A 19660-nucleotide genomic window follows, 5' to 3' on the forward strand; every position below is an offset into this window, starting at 1 on the left:
AGTTTGAGTGAGAGTATGTAGGTTTGCAATTCCAACTCTACCACCTGGCAATAGTTTGAATATAGGCTAATTATTTCACCTTTCTGGCACTCAGATTCTTCCCCCTCCCCACCTTTTTTTAAAGAGTAAAGGGACAGAAAAAGAATGTCATTTGTTAAATCACTTCGACATACTAGGCATTGTGCTAAAAGCTTTATGAATATATCTAATTTTACCCTCACAAAAAGAGGAGGTGGAAGATGTGATTTCTAAGGAAGTTTTTTTGCTCTAATTCTATGATCATAATTGATATCAATTGGCATAGCTAAATAAATCATATTAATATTCAACATCAATTACTACAGAATGAGAAGAGTTTACAAGGGAAAAACTAAAACCTTATCTAAGTTTGACTCTTTAGTCAAATTCTGTATTGATTTAGGGGCCAAATCAAATACCTTCAGACCACACACTTTCCTCTTACTTATGTTAGAAGCCATATCAATTAGGTAGAACAAATAATTCTTTCAGGAAAGGCATTTTATTCAACTGGTAATGTTGATTTGTCTGCACAATTGGGTCATCAGGTTGCAATATATCAAGGGGTGTCACGAGGAAACTAAATAAATTTTCTCCCTGATAGTAAGTGGCAGCTGTTCCAAGGCATTTGGCTTTAATGGGGGGAAATAGCAGACAGAGATCAAGACTGAAGAATTTCATTATATGCTTTTTCAATGAACCAGCTTTTATTTATGATTTTTCATGTTCAAGAAGACATGGTTTATAAATATAATTACTTTATGTTGTCTAAAGTAGTTTATGTATCTAAATAGGAACAAAACTAAAAAAGATACAGAATTGCTAGATAGTATACTTGGGGAACGAGTTGTACTACTAACCCTTTAGATAATATGGTTGAAAGGCAGCATCATGCAGTGAGAAAACACTGTTTTTTCAGAGTTCATGGAGTTGGACTCAAATTCAAGCTCTGTTACTTATTAGTATTTTATTTTGTTGAAATTAATTTTCTTCTCTTAGTTCAAGTCCTCATCTAAGAAATAATCTTTAGGATGTTTTCTAGTTCTAATTCTAAATTCTATGTTTTAAATCTAGTTTTAACTCTAAATTCTGCTTATTTTGACATTTAGATCCAGATGAAATATAGTGTGATCTAGGGGATAGAAAACTTGCATTAAAGATAAATAGTTTGTTTTTGACATATAGTAATTGTGAATCTGACAAAGTCACTTAACTTCTCAGTGTTCTAGACATCTTTCTAAAACCATAACTCACTGACAGATATTGATCATCAGTAGGTAGAGGGGATTACCTTACTTTGTAATTCCCTATATCAATGAAATCACAAGTTTAGCACATATTAATATCCCAAATTCAGAAAAAAATAATAAAAAGACGCATATTGTATTGAGTCCTGCTAACCTACTAGTTATATCAGTATAGGGAAGTAATAATTTTGAATACATTCATCATTTTCCAAAAAATTCTACCTTGTAACTTTGCTCATCTAATGGGCAACTATGCCTTTTAGATCATTCAAAACTTTTGGATAACTCCAGAAAGGCTTCACTTTGTCTCCATCACACCCCTTCCTCCTTTACCCTTCTCCTCTAGATGATTCATGAAGAATGAATCATAGTCATGATCAAATCTACTCTGCAATTGTTCCTGGATGGGGAATGTCAATCTACTCCCTTATTACTCCAAACATCATCCCTGTTACTTTACAGATCAAAGTCTCCTCCATTATTACACAAACTCCTTGACTACAGGAATTGCTGTTGTACATAAATCTCCAATGCTTGCATAGAATTTGTTACTTAGAAAGCATTTAATGAATAATTTTCCTTCCTTCCTTCATTCCATAAAAAGCCCTTCATAATATTCATATTATCTATTTTTAAAAAGTTGTTTTACAGATGAAATATTTTACAACCACACATAGCAGCAATGCTGGAAGAGGAGCATTTACAGATGAGAAGTAAAATATGCCAGTGCAGCTCACAGTTTACCACACTCTTACTAAAATAACCTGAGGATAAATAGGGTAAGAGTTTATTTAGCAATGAATGAACTTAGCATTTGGGAATGGTCCAGTGCAGTAAATGCATATTTTGGTTCTCAACTAATCACAGAAGGTAAATGAGACACTGCAATAACTAGTTTGTGGAAGCATAGGAGATAGAAATAAGCATGGCAAAACAATCCAAAAGTTTATCAAATCAAAGGCAATGGCTTTTAAATAATTTGTGTGAAGTTTCTAAATGTTCTATTTTGAGTTCCTTGTAAAATCTGATGATATAAACGATGTCACCACAGGCAAGTCATTTAATCCCAGTTACCTAACCCTTATTCTTCTGCCTTGGGAATGATATTGGTTTGAGTCTTAGACAAAAGGTAAACTTTTTTTTTTAAAGATGTGATGGTGGACTCCTTCATAGTATAGAAGGGAGTGGTGAAAACAAAGTCAATATGGGTGAGTAGAGGGAGTAAGATAGTCAAGCTTTCCTAGCATTCCCTTCCAAACAACTTTAAAATAATACTTCAAATCAAATTATGGCATGATGGAGAGAGAAAAATTCTTGAGTAAAATATTTTTTCCATCACAAAACAATTTAAAAGGCTAGAAGGGTACACTGGGATGAGGGATGACATGGAATACTTTTGGACTTGGCAGCAGTAGCAAATAAAGGAAGGCAGTGGTCAGAAGCAAAAGAGATTTTAATGTAGAAAACAAATAAGATGGAGAGAAATGTATAGTTATTAATTAAAATTATGAAAAGAAATGGCATGAATTCACCCATTAAAATGGAAGCATATAGCATAAGGAATTAGAAACCATATTCCAACAATATGTTGCTTACAAAAACCCTTGAAACAGAGACACATACATATTTACTAGAAGAGGCTAGAGCAGAATCTATTGTGATTCAACTAAAGTTTAAAAAAAAAGTCAGGGATTAGCAATCATGATTTCAGAAAAAGCAAAAAGAAAAAAATGGGACCGAATTATAATAAAGGAGATAAATTTTTTCAAAAAGGTAACATAAACAATGGAGTAATATCAAAACTAAACACATATGCCTCAAATGTCATAGCATCAACACGTTTAAAGGAAGTTAAATTAGGTACAACAGAAAATAGAGTAAAACTATATTGATAGGGGAGTTCAGCTTTCCACTCTCAGAACTAGAGAAATTTAATCATAAAATAAACATAAAAGAAATTAAGGACATGAATAGAATTTTAGAAAAATATATATATATATGATAGAATTTTGGAGAAAACTGAAAGGAAATAGAAAAAACTATACCTTTTTATCTGCTCTACATGGCACCTTCATAAAAACTGGCAATTTATTAGACATTAAAATTCATGATGAAAAGCAGAAATAATAAATGCATTTTATAGCCCAAAATGCAATGAAAATTATGTTTAATAAAGGATTATAAAAGCAAGAATTATAAATTATTTGGAAAATAATCTAATTCTACATAATGAGTGGGTGAAAGAACAAATTATAGAAATAATCAATAATTTCATTAAAGATAATGAAAAAAATTAGACAATGTACAAAAATTCCTGGGATATAACCAAATAGCCAAAGCAGTATTTAGGGGATTTTTCTGAATGTGAACATCAAAAAAAAGAGCAAGATAGAGAGAGAGAGAGAGATGGAGAGAGACAGACAGACAGAAACAGAGTAGATCAATGAACTGGGTATGCAACTAAAATAAGAACAAATTAAAAATCCCCAATTAAAGAATTAAACACAAAAATGGAAATTCTGAAACTCAAATGTGAAATTAATATAATTTAAAGTAAACAAAGAAATTAAAAATCAACTAATAAAATGAGTTCATTTTATGGAAAAATAAATAAAACATTGGTTACTTTAATTTTTAAAAAGAGAAAAAAACATAATAAATAAAAAAAAGAAAAGCATGAATGCATCAGCAATGAAGTAAAAATTAAAACAATTATAAGTAGCTATTTGTCCAATTATATGCAAGCAAAACTGACAATCTAAATGAAAGAATATATGAACATTTTATGAAAAAATACATTTTGGGAATTAACAAAAAGTAAATAGGATTCTAATAACCCTTTTTAGTATTAAAAATTAAACTATAACTAAGTTCCCTAAGCAAAAATCCCAAAAATCAGATGGATTTACAAGTGAATTTACTAAATACTTAAGGAAATATTAATTATAATATTACATGAAACATTTGGGGAAAGCAGCTAAACAAGGCATATAATATTTATTTTATGACACTAGCATGGTTTTGTAAGGGGAGAAAGGGGATTTTTATATAAAAAGTTTGGACTGGATATATTTTAAAATAGGGTCACCAGTAATTTATATTAATTCCAAAGAGATTTATTTACAATTTATTTACAAAATATAGAAAAAATGAAGTAAGAAAATCAGAGAGAGGTTCGGGTAAAATATCTAGCTTAAGTACTATGTAATTTACTCCTGGCCCCTGGCTCAAACTGGGCAGGGAAAGTTGATCTTTAGGCCTGGGCAAAGCGGTGGACCTGGGCAAGTCTCTCTCCAGAGGTAAGTCTCTCCTGAGGCTAGTTATTTTTAGAAAATCCAGCATTTAAGAGTCAGCTTTTCACTGATCATGTGTCAGTCCAAAGTGAGAGATTTTAGAATAGCCTCACCAGGAACAGGGTCTTGGGTCCAGTCAGCATATCCTCCACCAGCCTGCACCCCAATTCCTGTGTCTTCCTCTACTTTTTATTTGGACAAATCATAGTCTAAAGCCTTACTTAGGACTGCCCAGGAGGCATTCAGTCGATTCTGATTCTTCTCTCTAATTCTTCAACTAAGTGGGTCACAGACTTCCCACTTAATGATTAAGTGGAATGTTTACACTTTTGGTAATTAAATCTAAATATGGCCATGGGTTACAATTTAATCTTCACAATCAAGGGAGAGTTAAATTTAATCTTCACAGTTTTAATAGTAAAACTAGGAAGAACAAAATTAGAAAATTAATAGTATAAAACAGTTTCCCCAATAAATACTGATACCAAAATAAATTGAATAAAATATTTTCAAGTAGATTAAAAGACTATGTCAGAAAGATCATACATTATGATCAACTTGGATTTATAACAGGAATGTATAGATGATTCAATATTAGGACAACTAGAAGCATAATAAGTCATATCAGAAACAAAAGCACTAAAAATCATATGTTTACCTCAACTGATTCAGAGAAAATTTCACAAAATACAATGTCTATTCCTTTTAAAAATCTTAGAAAGTATAGGAATAAATAGAGATTTTCTTAAAATAATAAGAGTAAGCATTATCAGTAAGGAGAATAAACTAGAAGCTTTTTCAATAAAATCAAGGGTAAAGTAGAATTTATATTTTTAACAAAATTATTTAGTATTGTATTAGAAATGCTAGCTATGGCAATTAAAGAAGAAAAATAGAAAGAATTAGAATAGACAATGAAGAAAAAAATTAACAAGCTTTATAATTATGTGATGTATACTTTCAGAAACTCAGAAAATCAACTAAAAGACAGTTGAAATATTTTCCAAGTTTATCAAAGTTGAATAAGTGGCAAAGTGATGGAAATAAGGCACAGGGTATTTTGAATAAGTGTTAGACTACTTGTTAACATTAATTTAGTTATTGGTTCTATAAGTGTGAGATTGCTGCCCATGGACAAACAAGTAGATATGACACTGAGGAAATTCCATAGTAACTATCTTTTCATTCTTGCTAGAAATGAAACAAGCAGAGAAAATAACTGTTTATGGAAATGGAAGTTTAACCAAGTGTTTTGTCTTAGAGTAGCAAATATAGGAGTAAGCAGAGCAAACATTCAAAGACAAGAAATAACCCATATATCTACTTTGCCATATCTCTAAAATCTTTATAAGCATAATCAACACAAACATCAGTCACTCTAGAGGAAGATTACAGATGGTAATAGGCAGACTCTCAAAAATGATAGACTTCGAGGTAAGTGTGGTGGCAGTCTAGACGCAGGATGTTTCTAATCCCCAGCACCCAACAAAATAGATTACCTCAAAAGAACATAAAAACCATTTTCAGAAGAATGGGTTTGAGCATTTCCTTACTATAACAGGGTGAAAAAGCTTCCACCCAAATGTGAGCCTACCTACCCTCCCCCACCCCACCTATGGAGCCAGAGTCAGAGCCAGCATGTGCCAGAATCAGAGAGCGAGCGAGGGACACCTCTAATTCCTTGGGAGCTGACTAGGACCACTGGGGACCTCCCCTGAGAGCAATTACACCAGAAACCCCTGCACACTAGGGAGCACAGACCGTGGGTGCTCTCACGAACAGCAGAGACTATGGGTATTCGAGTGCTTGCCGCAGTCAAAAACCTTGTTCCTTAAATCTATAAACAGGGAAACTGCCCATCTCCCTCAGATTCCTGACTAAAAAAGAAAGGAAAAACCACCCTAGCGATGGCTAATTGTGCACAGGACCAACAAACACACTCCAAGAAAAATAGGAAGAAGGCATTGACCCTGGAAAAATTTTTACAGAGGGGAAAACTCAGGCTACAGAAAAAAGGGGAAGGATTTCAAACAAAATCAAAATTTTCCAAAAAAATGTAAATTGTCCACAAGCTCTGTAAGAATTCAAATTGGAGTTTATCAAAAACATGGAAGCCTTCTGGCAAGAAAAGTGGGAAATAATTCAATGAGAAAACAACAGTCTAAGGGACAAGAACTCCCAATTGGAGAAACAGTTGGAAGCCACAAAAAGCAGGATAGATCAAACTGAAAAGGAAAACAAAGACTTTAATGACCAGAATTAGGCAACTAGAAAACAATTATCTTGCAAAACAGCAAGAATTAATAAAGCAAAGTCAAAAGACTGACAAAGTCGAAGAAAACATAAAATATCTCACTGACAAGGTGACAGATCAGGAAAATAGAGGAAGGAGAGACAATTTGAGAATCATTAATCTACCTGAAAAGACAGAAATAAACAGAAATCTTGACATCATAATACAAGAAATCATCCAAGAAAATTGCCCTGATGTTCTTGAACAAGGGGGAAAAATAGACATTGAAAAAGTTTAAAGAACACCCTCTACACTAAATCCCCAAAAGACAACTTCCAGGAATGTAACTGCCAGATTCCAGAGCTTTCAAGCTAAGGAGAAAATTCTACAAGAAGCCCAAAAGAGACAATTCAGAAACCAAGGAGCATCAATATGGATCACACAAGACCTGGCAGCTTTCACACTGAAGGACCACAAGGCTTGGAAGATGATATTCAGAAAGGCAAGAGAACTGGGTCTTCAACCAAGAATCACCTATTAATCAAAACTGACTATATACTTCCAGGGGAAAGTATGAGCATTCAACAAAATAGAAGATTTCCAAGTATTTGTAAAGAAAAGAGCAGAACTAACTGGAAAGTTTGATATCTAAACACAAAGATCAAGAGAAACATGAAAAGGTAAATATGAAAGAGATGGAAAAGGAGAAAAAATGTTTTAATTATTTAAACACTCTTCTTTAAGGGCTACAATTAGATCAAATTATATATGTTAATACATGGGGAAAACATTATTTGTAACTCAAAAATGGTATTCATTATTATAGTAATTAGAAGAATCACTGATAGGAAAAGATTGGGGCATTAAGGGCTATAAGATGATATGCAAAAAAATAAGAAAAGGGGTGGGGGGGAAATCAATGATGGTACCAAGAGATACTTGAAGAAATAAAATAAACTTAGAATAATCTTTTTCACACAAAAAAAAAAACACATGGGAAGGAGAGGGGAAGAATACTCTTATAAGAAGGAGAGGAAGAGAGTGCTAATAGGACATACTTAAACCTTACTCTCAGTGAAATCAATTCTGAAAATGAAGATCATCTAGATCCATTGGGATCCTGAATTCTATTTTATCCTACAGGATAAGGGAGAAGGGAAAACTAAGGGGGGGGAGGGAGAGGGAGTACAAAAAGGGAGGGAAGGTGAGGGGGGAGGGAACTTAACAGACCCTAAAAAAAAAGAAGGGAATAAAAATGGAGGGACCAGAAAGAGAAGTATATTAAGAGAGGTGATTAGGGGATTGATTAAAAGTAAACCACTGGTTTAAAAGAATATAGCAAAAGGAGAAAGGACATAACTAGGAGAGGATATCAAAATGTTAGGGAATTCATAAGTGACAATTATAACTTTGAACGTGAATGGGATGAACTCACCCATAAAACATAGAGGAATAGGAGAGTGGATTAGAATCCAAAGTCCTACAAGAAACACACCTGAGGTGGGTAGACACTCAAGGGGTCAGAATTAAAGGTTGAAGCAAGACTTATTGAGCCTCAACTGATAAAAGGAAGGCAGGGTTGCAATCATGATATCAGACAAAGCCAAAGTAAAAATAGACCTGATTAAAAGGGATAGGGAAGGTAAATACCTCCTGATAATAGGGACTATAGACAATGAGGAAATATCAGTAATCAACCTGTATGCACCAAATGGTATAGCAGACAAATTTCTAATGGAGAAAGTAGTAGAATTGAATGAGGAAATAGATAGTAAAACTATACTAGTAGGAGACATGAACCTACCACTATCAAATTTAGATAAATCAAATAAAAAAATAAATAAGAAAGAGGTAAAAGAGGTGAATGAAATCCTAGAAAAATTAGAGTTAATAGATATATGGAGAAAAAAATAAATAGAGACAACAAGGAATACAACTTCTTTTCAGTAGCACATGGTACATTCACAAAGATTGACCATATACGAGAACTTCAAACATGGAATACAAATGAAGAAAAGCAGAAATAATAAATGCAACCTTTTCAGATCATAAGGCAATAAAAATAATGATCAGTAAGATCATGGAGAGCCAACTGAAAAATTAATTGGAAATTAAATAAATAAATAAATAAACCTCACTTCCAATGAAGAGGAAATTAAGGCAATCATTAAAAACTATTATGCCCAATTATATGGCAATAAATATGGCAATCTAGGTGATATGGATGAATATTTTAAAAAAATATAAATTGCCTAGATTAACAGAAGAAGAAATAGAATTCTTAAATAATCCCATATTAGAAAAAGAAATCGAACAGGCCTTCAAAGAACTCCCTAAGAAAAAATCCCCAGGGCCGGATGGATTCACAAGTGAATTCTATCAAATATTCAAAGAACAGCTAATCTCAATACTATACAAACTGTTTGACAGAATAAGCAAAGAAGGAGTTCTACCAAATTCCTTTTGTGACACAAATATGTTACTGATTCCAAAGCAAGGTGGGTCAAAAATGGAGAAAGAAAACTACAGTCCAATCTCCTTAATGAACATAGTTGCAAAAAACTTAAATAGGATACTAGCAAAAAGAATCTAGCAAGTCATCATGAGGATTATTCACTATGACCAGGTAGAATTCATACCAGGAATGCAAGGATGGTTCAATATTAGGAAAACCATCCACATAATTGACCATGTCAACAAGAAAACCAACAAAAATCACATGATTATCTCAATAGATGCAGAAAAAGCCTTTTACAAAATACAACACCCATTCCTATTGAAAACACTAGAAAGAATAGGAATAGAAAAGTCTTTCCTAAAAATAATAAACAGTATTTATCTAAAACCATCAGCCAACATCATCTGCAATGGGGATAAACTAGAAGCCTTCCCAGTAAGATCAGGAGTGAAACAAGGATGTCCATTATCACCTCTATTATTTAACACGATACTAGAAACACTAGCAGTAGCAATTAGAAAAGAAAAAGAAATTGAAGGTATTAAAATTAGAAATTAGGAGATGAAGCTATCACTCTTTGCAGACGATATGATGATCTATTTAAAGAATCCTAGATAATCAACTAAAAAGCTAGTCAAAATAATCAACAGCTTTAGCAAATTTTCAGGATACAAAATAAACCCACATGAGTCATCAGCATTTCTATATATCTCCAACACATCTCAGCAGCAGGAATTAGAAAGAGAAATTCCATTCAAAATCACCTTAGACCATATAAAATACTTAGGAATCTATCTGCCAAGACAAACACAGGAACTATATGAACATAACTACAAAACACTTTCTGCACAGCTAAAACTAGATATGAGCAATTGGAAAAACATTAACTGCTCATGGGTAGGACGAGGTAACATAATAAAAATTACCATCCTACCCAAACTTATCTAATACCGAACTTCCAAAAAACTTTGTTACTGAATTAGAAAAAAAAAAACATAACAAAGTTCATTTGGAAGAACAAAAGATCAAGGATATCCAGGGTAATGGAAAAAAAAAATACAAAGTAAGGTGGCCTTTCGGTGCAGATCTCAAACTATACTATAAAACAGTGGTCACCAAAACAATTTGATACTGGCTAAGAGACAGAAAGGAGGATCAGTGGAATAGACTTGGGGAAAGTGATCTCAGCAAAACAGTGTATGGCAAGCCCAAACATCCCAGCTTTTAGAACCAAAATCGACTATTCGACAAAAACTGCTGGGAAAATTGGAAGACAATATGGGAGAGATTAGGTTTGAATCAATATCTCACACTCTACACCAAGATAATCTCAGAATGGGTGAATGACTTGAACATAAAGAAGGAAACTATAAGTAAATTAGGTGAACACAGAATAGTACACGTCAGACTTTTGGGAAGGGAAAGATTTTAAAACCAAGCAAGAGCTAGAAAGAGTTACAGAATGTAAAATAAATAATTGTGACTACATCAAATTAAAAAGTTTTTGTACAAACAAAACCAATGTAACCAAAATCCGAAAGGAAGCAACAAACTGAGTAACAAATAAAAAAAATAACAAAAGCCTCTGACAAAGGTCTAATTACTCAAATTTACAAAGAGCTAAATCAATTGTACAAAAAATCAAGCCATTCTCCAATTGATAAATGGGCAATGGACATGAATAGGCAATTTTCAGTCAAAGAAATCAAAACCAATTATAAGTACATGAAAAAGTGCTCTAAATCCCTTATAATTAGAGAGATGCAAATCAAAACAACTCTGAATTATCTCCTCACACCTAGCAGATTGGCTAACATGACAGCAACAGAAAGTAATTAATGATATCTATCTATATAGCTCTTTTGCAAATTGACTCCCTCTTTAGAATGTGAGCTCCTGGAGGACAGGAGAATATTTTTGCTTTTGTTTATATATCTGATATTTTGTACATTGCCTGGCACACAGTGAGAGATTCTTAAACATTTACTGACTGAATGTACAGGGTAATTAAAGTAATAACTTTGATGAGACATGTTCATTGAATGTTTTTGCTACTTACCATCATGGATAATGTTTAGTACTGAATCCAAATGGAAGAGGGGTGCCCTATTGATAATGGAGTCCTAAAAGTATTCCTGCAGGAGAATGAGGTTTTCATATTTTTATCAACTCCATTTATACTACAGAGTGTCCTAAATAAGATTCTTAATAATTCAAGAGTTTAGCCACAGAGGGGGAAAATGGATATTAACTACAATCAATTAATCAGTTTACAATATGAAGAATAAGTTGGATGACCCTCAGAACTGGTTTATCAGCACAAATATGTTGGACACCAGCTGAGAAAGAATAATTAGTTAAATACAGAATTGAAATAGAGAGAGAAAGTAACCTTTATTACCTTTAGGTAATTTTGTAATGTCCTGTAATCATGCCATTTATGTCCTTGGAACAAAGACTAATTTTTGAACATCAATACTCTCCTGGAGATTCTGTCTGGCTGCAAAAGTCATAGAATACCACAATTTCTGAAGAATTAAGACTTTCTGGTAGTAAAATCGGTAGCTGCTGAGCATGACCAAGCACCAATATGTTGAAAATGAAGAATTATGCAAGAGAAAGATCACAAATAATTGAATTATAAAGCTATCTAACTGGAAAATGTGGTTGTAGAGTCCAAAAGATAAGCACTAGATAACTGTTGTAATCCACTAGTATTCTTGTAGTGTCAAGAACAAGATCTCTCTAATATTCAGTAGTTTTCCCCTAGGAGATTTGTGAGAAAACATAAATAAATGTAGTTTGAGATGAAAAGGTGGATAGGTTGTAATCTGCAACCATGGAGTGAAGGGTGAATTGTGGTGGCCACATTAATCGTATTGCCAGAGAGGCAAGGAGAAGACACTCTAGATAAGGTGAATAGTCTTAGTAAAGTCACTGCCATAGATCAATGCTTGTGATTGTTGCTTCATCCATCTAAATAACACATGCTGTCTTGAGCTGTTTTATTACAAAGGCTTGTCAGACTCCCAATTGTCTACCTACACAAATCACACTGACTTCAAGAGAGTTCTGGTGCATAGACTATCTCATTTAGTCAGTGACAGTATGGAAGAGTGAATGTTCACAAGTTATTTAAGAGAGAAATTTTATAGAAATTTCTCCCCTGCCAAAAAGTAGGTATTTGATAATTTTCCTATTGTCATAGCAAAGAGAAAAACAGTTCTCTTCAGATCAATCCTAAAAGGAGGAGGAAGGGATGAGGTCAGTGGAGAGATAGAAAAAATCAGAACAAGGTATCAATGAGAAAGACGAAAAGTTTTCCCTATCATAGCACTAGAAGGGGAAGGATAGGGAGAGAGATGCTCTATAAGTTATGGTGAGAAAAATTTTGCCAAAAAAGCAATAGAGACTTTTAAAAAGGCATGAGAATTCTTTATTTTTAAAGGTTAACTAAGTAGCTTGCTCAACTTGCATTTCATACCTTTCCACAGTCCTAATTCAATTGTTTAGAAATGTTTTTTAAGCTTGAAATTTAAAAAAATATGCAAAAGAAAAAAGAATTAATGTATTTAATGAATTAAATAATTTATTTGCTTTTTAATAATTATATAATATACTTCTGAATGAGGTCAATAATGGCAACAAATACACCATTTTCCCTTGATCAATAATCTACTAAACTATGTGATGATTAAGTATTATATTTTTCTCCAAGTAGGTTCTACAAAAGCAGGGACCACACATTCCTGTTAATATATCCATTTCCCATGGCATCTTGTAAAATATTTTGAATACTAAAATCACAAAACTAGTATTAATAACAGTGTCAATGTTCTTAAAATTTCTTTCCCAAGGTACACTTTTACAGTATTCATGAAGAATTCTGATACTATGCAACTCAAATTTAAGTACAATTTAAGTCAACTTAAGTGTATAACATGTTTACATATAATTCCTGTGTGTGTGTGTGTGTATGTGTATGTGTATTTTATACAAGCTGTTAAGAGCATTGATAGTTGTCATGTATAGATGCTGGTACTTAAAAGATTTACTTCTTAAAGAATTTGGTGGGTGGTCAAATTGCCAATTACAGCGGGCAAACTGGTTATCCTTGTATGAATAGAAAGTTGTTTTAGTCATATCGCTAAAATCCTCATTTTCTTTTTCATATTTATCTCTATCATCCTTGTGACATCACAGCATTAAAAAAAAAACGAAGCTAGATTCGACAATATTTGATATTAATAAATTTGTGTCCACCACGGGGGGGAGGATGAATTAATTTCTCTGAACCTCATTTTCATTTAAATGAAAATAACCATGTTTCCATTGCTTGCTGCTCAAGAGTGTTTGGGGGAAATTATTAGCTTAATAAGTAAAAAGTAAGACAGCCAAAAGTCCCCATTGTTATGCTTTTACCAAAGACAACTCAGTACACTTTGCTTATATATTATTATGGTTAAACCATTTCAAATATTTGGAGGTTAGCATCGGTTGCCCCTGTCACAGAATAGATTAACACCATCAGACAAGTCAAATCAGTAAGCACTGATTAAGTGCTTACTATGTACCAGTCACTTTTGCTACGTTTTGAGAGTATAAAGAAAAGCAGGAGTGGAACCAAGATGGTGGCATAGTCGCAGGGAAATCCTAAAATTGCTCTGAATTTCCTTTAAAACCAATCATTATAAAGCAACTCATAAGTATAGAAGTCAAAGCAGGGCAAGCAAAGTGGCTCTCCCACTGAATACAGTGTGAAAGATAGTCAGAGGAAAGGGATTTCCACATTATAAAGGGCCAAAACTGCACAAGGAAAAGCACAGACTTACAAACTCTCCCTTTCTCCCACCCTGCCCCTGCCACTCCAGAGGCAGAGCCAGGGCATGGGCAATCTCTAAATTCTAGGAGTGCTACACTAAAGAAAAAGTGCAGCACACCTACCCCTGGAGACTCCAGGCCCTGGCAATGAGATTTGAAGCTTAAAAACACTCAAATCTCTCAGTGGAGGTTGCAGTGTAAAATTGAGATTTGAACTTTGGGCTCAATTCCCTAGGAGTCCTTGCTAGCTCCCAGAATGCCCTCTAATCTCACTGAATTCTCAAATGGGCGGAGAGCAAAATGATTATTTAGAGTGTCTCCACCCACGGCGGGCTCTCTTCTCTTCCTGGCTCCACTGGCAAACAGACACGTCTCATGATGTGAGTGAAATTTGGGTGGGCTTCATGGCCCACCTAGCATGTGCCTCTCTTGCTTGTATTTTCTTTAATCCTCAACATTTAATAAACCTCAAAAAATATAATACTCCTTGCAGAGAGAAACTAATTTCTACCTGCCTTGGTCTCCCCTAAGTTTTAACTGTTACAGCAGGGCAGGGGAGGGAGAAGCAGGGTCATGGAAGATAGCCTCAGGACAAAACACTGCAAAGCATACTACACCTACAAGAAAACCACCACAGACCTTTCTACCCCTGATAATCCCAGGCCCTGGAGGTAAGGTTCAGAATAACAGAACAATGGCCTCCTGAGGCAGCAGCAGGAGCAGTAGCAGCAGCAGCAGCAATGGAGGTATGGGTCAGAGCTCTGTAGTACTGGGCTCACTCAGACTTCTGACAGGTTAGGTAAAATAGCACTAAGGCAAAACCCTGTGAGACAGAAGCTGAGATAGAAAGGACCAGCAACATACAGGACTCCCAGTTCTCAAGAGGGAAAAGTATTAACAAGAGCAAAAAATTGTATTTACTTTTGAAAATTTTTACAAAGAAAAACGAGCAAAAATCAGAAGCAACAGGAGAGGGTGAAAAACAAGAAAACACATGTAAACTCTCCAAAAATAATGGAAACTGGTCCAAGATCTGGAGGAACTCAAAAGGAGTTCAAGAACCAAGTAAATTGGAGAAAAATGGAAGAAAAGTGGGAAAAAGAAATGAAAGTAATGCAAAAAGAAAATAACAGCTTAAAAGGCAAAATTGACCAAATGGAAAGAGAGGCACAAGTGAAGTAATAAACAGATTAAAAACAAGAATTGACTTTCTGGAAAAAAAGGCAAAGAACTCCAATGATGAAAAGAGTGTCATGAAAAGCAGAATAGACCAAATAAAAAATGAGAATCAAAAGATTATTAATGAACATCAGTCTTTAAAGACTAGAACTGGGCAAGTAGAAGCTAATGATTTCATGACATCAAGAAATTATAAAACAAAATAAAAAGAATGAAAAAAATAGAAAACATGAAGATTCTCATTGAAAAACAAATAACCTAGAAAATAGACCTGGGGGAGATAATTTGAGAACTATTGGACTATCTGAAAGCTGTGACCATAAACCAATCCAGACTTGATATTGCATGAAATTGATCAAGAAAATTACCCTGATATTTTAAAATAAGAAAGCAAAATAGACATTGAAATAACAACAGATTGCACCCTACATTCAATCCTCAAATTATGGTTCCCAGCAATGTTAAGGCCAAGTTCAAAAGTTTCAAGGCCAAGGAGAACCCATTGCAAGCAGCAAGAAAGAAACAATTCTGATGTCATGGAGCCCCAATGTGGAATACATAGGATGTGACAGCCTCCACACTGAAGGACCACAAGGCTTAACATATGATATTCCAGAAGTCAAAAGAGAACTGGGTTTACCACCAAGAATGACTTGCCCTCAAAACTGACTCTATATGTTCAGCAGAAAGTAAGGTCATTTAAGAAAATAGAAGATTTCTAAGCATTCCTGAAGAAAAGGCCAGAATTAAACAGAAAATTTTATATCCAAAAAAAAAACAAAACTCAAAAGAACCATAAAAAGGTAAATAAGAAAGAGAAAAAAATAAGGGCTTAAATTAGGTCAAATTGATTATACTCTTATGAGGAAAAATAATATCTGAAATTCTTAAAAATTATTTTCATTTTTATAGTAGATAGAAGAAATATACATAGGCAGAGATTGTAGTAGTAAGCTGTTTAGGATGATATGTAAAAAAGAGATTAGGGGAAAAATGAGGATTATACTAAAAGAAATTCAAAATAAGAGGTAAAATGGAGTAAACTATACCCCATAAAGAGGCACATGGATGGGGTAGGAATACTATTATATGAAGGGAAGGTTAAGGATGGTGACGTGTGAAGATTGGATTTAGCTTACCCCTGATTGTAACAATGAAGGAATTTAGCTTTTCCTTTATTGTGAAGATTAAATTGTAATCCCCTGTCTATTTTTAGATTTTAATCCCCAATGTGTAAACCCAGTATTTAAAGTAGATCTACCCATTTTAACCACAAAAAGGTGTGAACTAACCACAAAAGTTATGAACACTCATTTCATACACTGAGTGGGAGGAGTGCGACCCATATGTGAAAGAGTGGTCAGTTCTAGAGAGGAGTGTCTGCTGTGATTAGTAGACATAAAATTTAGGGGAGGTGACACAAGAGAAAAAGGTCTTAAGTAGTGGAAACAAAGACACACAAGTTCATCCTTCAATCACTCGAAGTTGGACTGGAAGACAGACTCTCAGATAGAGTAAAGAAAGACTCTCAGACTCTGAGTGAAAGAGACAATCACTTGGGCTTGGAGTGAAGAATCACTCAGAATTGGAGTGAAGAGAGACCTTGGAGGAGAGACTAGAAGACAGATACTCAGACTTGGAGTGAAGACACGTGGCTATGGAACTAGACCCCTGGAGGAGCTCATGCAGGAGACCTCAGACTGCTTTCCTTTTAGATGGTCACCATGGTGAGTGTAAAGGTTGACTTCTTTCTTTGCCCTTTCTGTAAGCATGAACCTTCGAGAAAGGCCCATTGTCTTGAGACTCCTTTCCCCTGACTGGTGCCTTCAAATTTCCAACTGATTCAGAGGAAGCAGGAATTCTCTCTGTCTCTCTGTCTCTGTCTCTCTCTCTCTCAAGCTTTCTCTCTCTTCTCTTCCTTAATATCTTCCCTCTATTGTAAAAATAGACTATCATAATTCCATTTACTTGAATAATTCATTTTGGGATTTAAGAATTAAATCCCTGGTGACCACCAATTAAATATTCAGATCCAACCATCATACATTTAACACAGGTAAGGATTAAACCTTACTCTCAGTGAAATTGGTTCAAGAGGGAAGAACAGCCAGATTTATTTGAGTATAGAATCCTATTTTATTCTATAGAGAAGCAAAAGGGAAATAAGGAGGATGTGTGGGAAGGGCAGTAATATAAAGGAGGGAAGAGTTGTGGGGGTATGATTAAAAGACCCTAAAGAAGAGTAGGAGTGGAATAAGTAGAGAGGGGGTGGGAAGAAGAGTGAAATAATGATAGGGGAAAGGGATACTGATTAAAAGAAAAACACTGGTGTGGAGGAAAAGAATGAAATGAGAAAGGGCAGGATTAAAAGAGAAAATAAAAATGATGGGGAATACACAGATGGTAATCCAAACTATTAATGTGAATGGGATGAACTCACCCATGAAACAGTAGCTGATAATAGAGTGGATTAAAAACAAAAATTCCACCACATGTTGTTTCCAAGAAACATACATGAGACAGGTAGACACAAAAGGGGTAAAGGTAAGAGGATAGAACAGAATTTATTAGATATCAACTGAGAAAAAGAAGATAGGAATAACAATCATGATATCTGACAAAGTTAAATCAAAATATATCTAATTAAAAGAGATAAAGAAGGTAATTATATCCTGAAAAAAGGCAATATAGACAATGAAGAAATATCAGTACTCAACATATATGCAACAAATAGTATAATATCCAGATTTTTTAAAGGAGAAACTATTGAAGCTTAAGGAAGAAACAGATAGTAAAACTATAATATTGGGGCACATTAATCTTCTATCAAATCTAGATAAATTGAAACAAAAATTAATGAGAAAGTAGTAAGAGAAGTGAATAAAATTTTAGAAAAAAATAGACTTAATAGATATCTAGAAAAAAGTGAATGGAGATAAAAAGGAATATATCTTCTTTTCAGCAGCACATGGTATGTATGCAAAGACTGACCATGTACTAGGGTATAAAACATTGCAAACAAATGTAGAAAATCAGAACTAATAAATGCAACTTTTTCAGATCATAATGTGATAACAATTATAATTAGTAAGGTTCATGGAGGGGAAAAATTAAAAATTAATTGGAAATTAAATAATCTAATTCCCTAAAACTGGAGAAATTGAAAGTAAATGAATAATAGAACTAATAAATAAGGCTAAGAGCTGACATTTTGAAAAAATAAATAAAATAGGTAAAATATTAGTTAATTTAATTAAGAAAAAGAAAGAAGAGAACCAAATTAACTGTATCATCAATGAAAAGAACAATCTCACCTCTAATAAAGAGGAAATTAAGGCAATTATTAAGAGCTATGTTCCCCAATTATATGACAATAAATGTGACAATCTAGGTGAAATGGATGAATATTGGATGAATATGGATGAAAAAAATTTTTAAGTATTATATTTGCTCTTTTGCTAATTTAGGTAATTTGTAATAAATGCTTTAATAAAAAGATAACCAATGCAACAAAAAATTAGGATGGAAACAAACTGGAAAAAAACATTTTATTACAAAAATCTCTGACAAAGTCTAATTTCTTCTTTTTTAAAAACCAAAACACCTTGGAAGATTCTTTTATTTAGAATATTTTTCTATGGTTCCATGATTAATGATTCACCCCTCCCCTTTCTTCCTCTGTCCCAGAGCTAAAAAAAAAATCACTGGGTTATACATTGAAATAGAAGATGTTAATCTGTATGAACTATTTCTTGTTTCAATGACTGATGTACTCTGGCTCAATAGAGAACTGCTAAGGGAACCTGAGGCTGCTTGGTTGTAATGGAGATAGGAATGAGAGATACTGAGAGATGATAGTGAGATTCTGGTACAGGGGAATGCTGCCACAGGGATACTGCTAAAGGGAAATGCACTGGAATTTGCCTACTGATTCCTACTGATGACTAGTGGATCAATATTTCTCCTAATTTCCTCTTACCCTCTCTCCCTCCCTCCTTCACCCTCTACTCCCTGTCTCCCTCACCTCCCAGTTCTTCTTGAAGCCTTTGGCTTCTTCCCTCCTCCCCTGAGTGAACTATAAAGATACTCTTTTCTTTTCCTTTTCAAATCAGGGGATTTATTGGGAAACAGGATGGGAAACTGAGGTAAGAGGGATGAGGGTGTCCCTAATCTAAAATGAAAATTATGAGGGCTTGGAAATGTACAACTGTGACAGAGGGACAGTCAGAGATGGAAGACAACAGTTAAAATCTTCTTTCTTCTTCACAAAGTCATCAAGGTCTCTCAGGCTATTTTCAGAAGCCCCCCACACCCCTCAAGGGTCCTTCAGTCTAGGACAGAAACTAAATAATATCAGTTCAGCTTCTTCCCCCTTGCCAGCTTCAACCCCCAGAGCCAGAGACAGAATCAA

Source organism: Monodelphis domestica, chromosome 8 (genome assembly GCF_027887165.1).
Source record: "Monodelphis domestica isolate mMonDom1 chromosome 8, mMonDom1.pri, whole genome shotgun sequence".
Lineage (NCBI taxonomy): Eukaryota > Metazoa > Chordata > Mammalia > Didelphimorphia > Didelphidae > Monodelphis > Monodelphis domestica.